Source organism: Mastomys coucha, unplaced genomic scaffold (genome assembly GCF_008632895.1).
Source record: "Mastomys coucha isolate ucsf_1 unplaced genomic scaffold, UCSF_Mcou_1 pScaffold14, whole genome shotgun sequence".
NCBI lineage: Eukaryota > Metazoa > Chordata > Mammalia > Rodentia > Muridae > Mastomys > Mastomys coucha.
The window spans coordinates 36,859,336-36,868,543 of NW_022196896.1; the positions used below are offsets into that span (position 1 = coordinate 36,859,336).

At 38.3% G+C, this 9,208-nt stretch overlaps 1 pseudogene across 1 annotated transcript; it reads left to right on the plus strand.

Moving 5' to 3' along the window:
* The first annotated feature begins 8,253 nt into the window (after window positions 1-8,253).
* Window positions 8,254-8,953, plus strand: LOC116089372 (annotated as a pseudogene). Its single transcript, XR_004118309.1, has one exon. The product of XR_004118309.1 is annotated as a cell division control protein 42 homolog pseudogene (transcript).
* The last annotated feature ends 255 nt before the right edge of the window (window positions 8,954-9,208 follow it).

The window sequence follows — 9,208 nt, forward strand, 5'->3', positions numbered from 1 at the left end:
TTGTTCCTGTCCTCATTGAAAATTAACAGATTTTCTAGTAGCCCTCTAGAGAGTTTTTAAAATAATTTGTAAATATGGTATATGATTTCTCTAGTATGTAAAAATAACAACTAGGAGTTATATCTGAGTTTTGTCTCTGGGTGGTGAGATTAAATATATGGACCACCACTACCTTGTTCACTGTAACTCCAGGATATATATTAAAAAAAAAATTCCTAATTTATAGAGATCCACCTATCTCTGTTGGGATTAAAAGTATGGGATACTATCACCCTGCTCAAATATTTTATTTTAGACCAGAATCACTCCAGCTCTTACAGATTTAGGAAACACATTTGAACTGTACTTAAAATTTACTTAAAACATTTTAAATCTCTTAACGTTTTTTTAATAACAAACAAAATTATCCTTTTAATTTAAGAATAAAAATAACTCTAAAGCTGTTGCCCAAGATGGTATCGGCCATGTGGCAATCTACAGTCTAACATTCTAACATGTTTTACGAAAACCCATTTTTTCATTTCATGCTAGAAAGGCATGTGTGTCTTTGGCAAATCATCATTCACATATAGTAGTGTTTTTACTTTAAAAAAATGCTTGATTAAATGAAAAGCATCTGTTAGACTTTTAAGTTAGTGTGGATTGCATGACCAAGTTGTGTGGTAAACTATTTCCTCTACTTATTCATAAGATCTCTCCTGTTTGAATCTAATTCTTATCAAGTTTGATGTTATCCACAAGCTATCAGAGCCAGCTTTTCCACACTTTTTGGGCGAAGTGTAGGGCTAGATCACCTGAGTAGAAGAAGTTAGCTATTTCCTCTGTTGGGTTTTTCTTCAGGGCTTCTAATGTTGTCTTTTTGTCCTGTGGATTTAATTTTAATGGTAATTTGCCATAGAGACTCTCTTTTCTGGCCTTCTCTATTTGGTGTTCTGTGGGCGTATTGTATCTCTGTGAGTGTGCTTTCTCTTCATTAGGGGATATTTTCTCCTAGGATCCTATTGACCATCTTATAAAGACCAGGAACTCTTATTCATCTGTAGCTGTATTTCACAGATTTGGTTTTATCATGACATCTACAGTTTTTGCATACTCTTTTAGCATGTTTAAAAACTTTATTTTTATATTTTTGTTTAAGTGGCTTAATTCTTTTCTTTAACCTTTGAGTCCAATTATTCTGTTGTGGCCGAACCTTTCCCTAATGAATAAAGATTTCAAGGAGCCAATCACTGGGCAAGTAGGAAGGACTTTCAGGTTGGGAGAGGAAGAGGGGAAGCAGGAGAAGAGATAGGGCCTTTCTAATGGGAGAGCTGATGAAGGACAAAATGTTAGTGTGTTCTGCCTTGTGCTGTGGATCATATGTAGGTTTTCATCTCCTGATCCAGCTCCATGCTTGCATGCCTATTACTATGTTCTTTGTCGTGATGGTCATTAACTCTAATCATCTGGAACTGTGAGCCCTCAAATTAAATGCTTTCTTTTATAAATTTCCTTGGCCATCGTGTTTTGTCATGGCAATAGGTAAGTAACTAAGGCAAAGTATAAATATCTGGTATGTCATTCTTTCTGATACTAAATGATGGTTTTTGATTGGACAGACATGGGTAATTCCAAATTAGTGGTACTCAAGACAGTGTATAAATAGGACAAATGTCTGGATCTGTTTGGACTGTGTGGAAAGCTATGTTACCCAAGCTATACCTAGGAACATGAGAATGGTGTGGATTGAACTCCTTAACTCTGAATTTTGAAATACTTTTTTTGCTTGCCATATATTCACAGGTATTATTGCAGAAGCACACAGTGAGCCCTTTAGACTTATTTATTAATTTAATGAATACATAAATGAGTTGACTATCTACAAGCCATTAACTTAGATTTCATGATACTTATGCAGGTTATTTGTTATACAGTAGGTCAAGCACTGATTGTGTATGGCTTCATAGAATTTATTGGGTAGTGGTTTTTTTTGTTTCAATTTTATGGACTACTTTGAGAAATATTGGTATTAAGACTTCTTTGAGTCTCTGATGAAATTCTGCACTAAACCCATCTGGTCCTTTTTTTGATTGGGAGACTTTTAATGACTGCTCCTATTTCTTTAGGAATTATGGGACTATTTTCATGGTTTATCTGATACTGATTTAAGTATGGTAACTGGTATCTCTCTAGAAAACCATCCATTTCATCTAGATTTTTCAGTTCTAATGAGTATAGGCTTTTGTAATAATTGTTTAATTTTTTCAGTTTCTGTTGTTATGTTTCCCTCTTCATTTCTGATTTTGTTAATTTGGATATTTCTCAAACTATTCCACAAAATAGAAACAGAAGGAACCCTACATAATATGTTCTGTGAAGCCACAGTTATACTGATAGCTAAACCACACATAGACCTAACAAAAAAGAAAACTTCAGACCAATTTCTCTCATGAAATTTTTTTTTGTTTTTGTTTTTGTTTTTGTTTTCTTGAAACAGGGTTTCTCTGTATAGCCCTGGCTATCCTGGAACTCATTCTGTAGACAAGACTGGCCTCAAACTCAGAAATCTGCCTGTCTTTGCCTCCCAAGGCGAGCACCACCACTGCCCAACTTCTCTCATGAATATTGATGAGAAAACACTCAATAAAATTCTTGCAAACCCAATCCAAGAACACATCAAAATGAAAAGGAGGCTTCATTCCAGGGATGCAGGGATGGTTCAATATACAGAAATCCATCAACGTATTCCACTATATAAACAACTTAAAGAAAAAAATCACATGATCATCTAATTAGATGGTGAAAAAGCCTTTAACAAAATAGAACATCCCTTCATGTTAAAGGTATTGGAGATATCAGGAATTTAAGATCCATACATAAGCATAATAAAAGCAATATATAGCAAACAAGTAGCCAACATCAAACTAAATGGAGAGAAACTTGAAGCAATCCCACTAAAATCAGGGACCAGACAAGGTTACCCACCATCTCCCTACCAATTCAAGATTGTGTTCCCAGTCCTAGGAAGAGCAATTAGGCAACAAAAGTAGATCAAATGGATACAAATTGGAAAGGGGAAGTCAAAGTCTCACTATTTGTAGATGATATGATCGTACATATAAGTGACCATATAAATTCTACCAGAGAACTCCTATAGCTGAGGAATAACTTCAGCAATGTAGGTGGTTATAAAATGTTTTCTTTTTATTTAATCATTATTTTCTTTTATTATTATTAATCATTCCATTTGTTTACATCTCAAATGATATCTCACTTCCTGGTTACCCCTCCACCAACCCTCATCCCATGATATCCTATTTCCCAGTTACCCCTCTACCTCACTATCCCACGTCTGTCCTCCCTCCTCACTTTTGTCTGTATGAGAGTGCTCCCACACTCACCCACACTCTCCTGGCCCACTGCTCCAGCTTCTCTCTATTCACAGACTAAGGACCTCTCGTCCTATTGCTGTCAGGCAAGGCCATTGTCTGGTACATATGTTTCTAGAGCCATAGATCACTCCAGGTATACTCCTTGGTTGGTGGTCTAGTCCCTGGGTGAACTAGGTTGTCAGGCCAGCCTATGTTGTTCTTCCAATGGGGTTGCAATCCCCCTCTGCTCTGCCAGTCCTTCTGGCAACTCCCTCACCAGGTTCTCTGAGTTCAGCCCAATGGTTGGCTCCAAGCATCTGCATGTGCATTGGTCAGTAGCTGCCTGAATGTCCCCAGGAACTGTCACATTTGGTTCCTGTCGACAAGCATCTCCTGATCATGGCAATAGTGTTGGGTTTGGTGTCTGCAGACATGATGTATCCCCAGATGGGGCCATTCCATGGTTGGCTCTTTCTTCAGTCTCTGTTCCATTTTTTGTCCCCATTCTTCCTTTGGACAGGAACATTTCTGGGTTAAAAAACTTTAAGATGGGTGGGTGGTCCCATCCCTTTACCAGGGGCCATGCCTATCTACTGGAGGTGGTCTAACTCCCCCTTCTCTTCTCATTACAGTTAAAGTCTATTCCATTGGGTCCTGGGAACCTCCCATTTGTCTGGTGTCTTGGACCCTCCACTGGCTATCCCCAGTTCCTTATCCCCCCTGCTACCTCTTTTTATTCTATTTCCTCACCCTCTGTACCTCTCTCACCAGATTCTGATACTGCCACCCTTATTCCCTCCTCTCCTTTTCTCCCTCCCTTGTCCTCCTTTCATTCTATCTCCCACAATCATCCTGTTCACCCCTCAATGCAGGATTGAAGAATCCATTCCCTGGACTTACTTCCTTCTACACTCCATATGGTCAGTAGGTTGTATCATAGGCATTGTGAGCTTTTGATTATTATTACTGACTACTTAACTCAAACAAATCAGTAGCCTGCTCTACTCAAAGGATAAACAGGCTGAGAAAGAAATTAGGAAAATGACACCCTTCACAATAGTCACAGATAGTATAAAAAAACTTAATGTGACTCTAAACAAGCAAGTGAAAGATCTGTATGGCAAAAACTTTAAGTCTCTGAAGAAAGAAGTCAAAGAAGACCTCTGAAGATGGGAAGATCTTCCATGCTCATGGATTGGCAGGATTAACCTAATAAAAATGGCTACCTCACCAAAAGTAATCTATAGATTCAATGCAATCCCCATCAGAATTTCAACTCAATTCTTCATAGAGATAGAAAGAGCAATTCTCAATTTTACTTGGAATAACAAAAAACCCAGGATACTGAAAACCATTTTTAACAATAAAAGAACTTCTGGGGAAAAACTTCATGCATGACTTCAAGCTATACTACAGAACAATAGTAGTAAAAACCACATAGTACAGATACAGACAGGTAGATCAATGGAATAGAATTGAAGACCCAGAAATGAATGCACAAACCTATGGTCATTTGATCTTTGCCAAAGAATACAAAGCCATCCAGTGGAAAAAAAAGGCAGTGTTTTCAACAAATGGTGCTGGTTCAACTGACAGCATATAGAAGAATGAATATTGATCCATTCTTATCTCCTTGTACAAAGCTTGAGTCCAAGTGGATCAAGGACCTCCACATAAAACAAGATGCACTGAATCTAATAGACTAGATAGTGAGAAAGACCCTCGAACACATCGGCACAGGGGAAATTTCCTGAACAGAACACCAATGGCTTATGTGCTAAGATCAGCAACTGACAAATGGGACGTCATAAAGTTGAAAAGCTGCTGTAAGGCAAAGTGTAAATGCTTCCATCCTACTTAGAACAGTAAACAAACAAAATAATCACAGGAGGTAGAGGTAGGGAGGGACCAAGGAGGGACAGAGGTAAGGGAGGAAGAAAGGGGGCTGGAGCAGGTATTGGAAGGTGTCCAAGGAGAAAAGTACAGAGGATCAGGAAATGGAATAGAAACATGCAGCAGAGCAGGGTGGATAACTGGGGTAGCCACTAGTAATTCCCAGTCTCCAAGGAAGTGAGAGGTTCGCAGGAACCAATGGTGATGACTTTAGCTGAACTATCCAACAATGGAGAGATACAGCCTGTAGAGATCACCTCCAGTAGACAGGCATGGCCCACAGTTGAGGGTGTGGCCACCCATGCATCTCATTATTTTAAACCCAGAAATACCCCTGTCCAAAGGAAAGACAGGGACAAAAAATGGAACAGAGACTGAAGGATAGGCTATCCAGAGACTACCTCATCTAGGGATCCATCTCATCTGCAGACACCAAACCCTCACACTATTACTAATATCAAGAAGTGCTTGCTGACAGGAGCTTGATATGGTTGTTCCCTGAAAGGTTCTACCAGCACCTGATCAATACAGATGCAGATGTAGGGGGACACTAGAAGGGTGAGATCGGAGTGGGTGAGGCTGTGGATGGCACACTCCTAGAGGGAAAGGGGAGGGGATTAGGGAGGATGGGATAGGTGGTTGGTGGAGGGATAAGTGGGAAGGGGGATATCATTTGAAATGTAAATGAATAAAATGATTAATAAATAAATAATTATACTGACTTCCTATTTTGACATGAATTTTATATCTGTGTTTACTAAATGGGATAAAAAGTAAATTTGTGTGCAGCAGGGGTCTCATACTTATCATATCAATGATTTATTTGTCAGTTCTGGAAAATTCTCAGTCGTTATCTTCTACAATAGTACTTCTGGATTGTTCTTATGGTTGTATATCCAATTAAAACATATATAAGGCTGGGGATTCACTCAGTAGTAAAACATATAACTGGGTGATTAATATGACATCCATTACAGGAGCTATGTGAATAAATATGTGTACAACCATATCAAGTATTGATTTGTCTTGTCAGATCTGCATTCTGTGTATAATGTTAAAGAAACAAACCAGTTGAGCCTGCAAGATGTCTAATTTAGATCAAGGTGCTTATTGCACAAGCCTGAAGATATTAGTTTTATTTCCAGGGATCTTTTGGAAAGTTTCTGAGAAGAGGAGAACTGTCTCCTTTTGAGAAGTTGCCCTCTGACTTCCAAATACATCCTGTGGCACAATCGACACACTCTCACACAGTTGATGATGATGATGATGATGATGATGATGATGATGATGATGATGATGATGATGATGGTGATAATGATGATGATATGTAAATGTTCAAAACGATACAAGCCAGTAAGTATTTATTGCCTGAGAAAATAAATGTATCTCCTCCTTTGTTTTACTTTAATAAACTCTAGGGTTATATATAACAAGGGATTTCTGGTCTAAGCACTAATCTCCCTTAAGTGCTCACTGTGCTAAGTGGTCTTCCTGATAGACACTGCCCTCCTCCTAGTCTTCTTTTCCTCCTTCTGCCCTTCTGCTTCATTCTCCTCCTTCTTCCCTTCTCCTCTACTCTTCTTTCTCTTCCTTTTCTTTGCCTCCTTTTTCTTTCCCCCATTTTCTTCCTCCTCCCCATGATGTAACCTCATTCTCTTTTTTCTTTGTCCACTTCAAAATTAGCCTGTAACTACTTTTTTTTTATGTACTCCACATGCTCCATGAATCATACTGTAACATGAATCATCCTCTTTTTTCTGTGATATTAGTCATGAGTTTATAGAGGTATTTTGTGACAATCGAAGGGAAGGCAACATAAGAAACATTTTCAGTGCTGTATGAATTCCTTCTGGTCTCTGTCTTATTCATGGTAAGATATTTTGTCTTGAGAATTCCTAACCAGACCATCATATAAGTACATTTTTAATGAATTTGTGTTATTTGGTGCATGTCTTTGAGGGTTGATGTTTGCATACACTGTTTCCAGAGAAGCAGTCTTTGCTTTATTTCACCAAAGAAAGTATATATGCATTTCATCAAGCAGACAAATGTTTAGGATCTTGAATATATGTGTTCTCATAAATCATTAAGAAGAGCAGAGGGGAAACCACAATAAAAATGCATTTTCTGTAAGATTGTATTAGTATCTAATGAACAATGAAAAACTTTCCATTTTCTCACTATACTAGAGAAATTAAAATTGAAGCAATGAGAAACTATTAAATCTTTCTCATTGGCTGACATGAAAAAAAATTGAAGACACTTAATGCAGTCATACATAGGAAAAAATGAGGACTTTTACAAACTGTTATAAGGATCTTGAATCAGTACCCAAAACTAGGGGAGAAAATTGGTTCTTATCCACAAAAGTTAAGATTGGCATATCCCTGTATTCAAGTATTTAACTGTTCTATGAGAGACATTTCTTGGAAGGATACTGTATTCTTGTCTACTTACTCCAGATAGGGAATTCATGACAGGCTTAAGTAATGATTATACCAAGTCATACTTTGTAAACCAATGAGTTTTTACTGGGGACAGAAGTATAGCTGAAAGTCTCCTACAGGAGCAAGGGTATCTCATATATTGCTGCATACCTACCAGCCCTCTCCAACACAGATGATGACTCATGACATAAAGGGATATTGGAATGATGCACATATCAGTGTAGTTCATCTGGCAAGGGTCTTAGGCTTTCTATCCCAATGCTATAGGACACCTCTCTTTAACAAGTTGTACAGAGGACAGGTAAAGTGGTAAAGGTAGATTATGAATGCCTACTAATACCTGAAACACCCAAGAAGACTCCTTTCTTTCACATTTATGAATGGTGGCTGTTATAGGATATTCTTTGAGACAATGTGTAGTTTTGGTTGGCCTAGAACTCACAGTGTAGGTGAGGGTAGCTCTAAACTCACAAAGATTAGTCTGCCTCTGCCTCTGCCTCTGCCTCCTGAGTACAAGTTTAAAGACGTACACAACTGGCAGTGCTGCTAATGCCCCAGCAGAGAAGCTGAGGTCAATATCTAATTTGAAATACTAAAAGTGGATACAAAACTATTTCCGAAATGCATACAATTAAGTGTGTTGTTGTTGGTGATGGTGCTGTTGGTAAAACATGCCTCCTGATATCCTACACAACAAACAAATTTACATCGGATTATGTACCCACTGTTTTTGACAACTATGCAGTCACAGTTATGATTGGTGGAGAGCCATACACTCTTGGACTTTTTGATACTGCAGGGCAAGAGGATTATGACAGACTATGACTGCTCAGTTATCCACAGACAGATGTTTTTCTAGTCTGTTTCTCAGTGGTCTCTCTATCCTCATTTGAAAATGTGAAAGAAAAGAGGGTGCTTGAGATAGCTCACCACTGTCCAAAGACTCCTTTGTTGCTTGTTGGGACCCAAATTGATCTCAGAGATGACCCCTCTACTATTGAGAAAGTTGCCAAGAACAAACAGAAGCCTATTACTCCAGAGACTGCTGAAAAGCTGGAGCAGGATCTGATGGCTGTCCAGTATGTGGAGTGCTCTGCCCTCACACAGAAAGGCCTAAAGAATGTGTTTGATGAAGCAATATCGGCTGCCCTAATTCATTTCTTCAATAATGAGAAATGCCCTGCACCTACCCACATGCACTCATGTGAGACAAGGCCCATTAGTATGGCCCTTCCTTGCCTTTCCAGTAATAATTTTGAATAATTATGTATTGTCTGAAAAAAAAAAAGATGTACACAACTATACCTAAGTATCAAACAAGTTTTGCTAGACTATAATACTCTCAGGAATTTCATTGTTGACCTGGCCCTTGGTACTTTGTGTGGACTGACCTCCAATCCTCAATCCTTTTTGTACCTCTGTATGCCTTTTAGATATTTCACTAATCTTTAAAGTACTCAGAGATTAGCACTCTGTCATCTATGTAATAAAAGCTTTTTACAGAATGTAGGAAGAATA